We start from the raw sequence: 236 nt of genomic DNA on the forward strand, positions 1-236 counted from the left end.
CTCGTCATTTCCTCGTAAATGTTTCCTCGCAAAATACTCGTTTATTTTTTCTCGTCGTTTCCTCGTAATGTTTCCACGTAAATAGGTCGTACATTAGCTACGAATTTACTTAGTTTTTATTATTTTTATAGAATTTAAAAATATAATTGAAAAAAATAATTAAAATTATTTAATTTATTAATAAAATTATAATTTAAAATAAAAATCAAATCAATACGAAAATATTTTATATATAA

This window comes from Brassica oleracea, chromosome C3, assembly GCF_000695525.1.
Source record: "Brassica oleracea var. oleracea cultivar TO1000 chromosome C3, BOL, whole genome shotgun sequence".
In the NCBI taxonomy this organism is placed as follows: Eukaryota; Viridiplantae; Streptophyta; class Magnoliopsida; order Brassicales; family Brassicaceae; genus Brassica; species Brassica oleracea.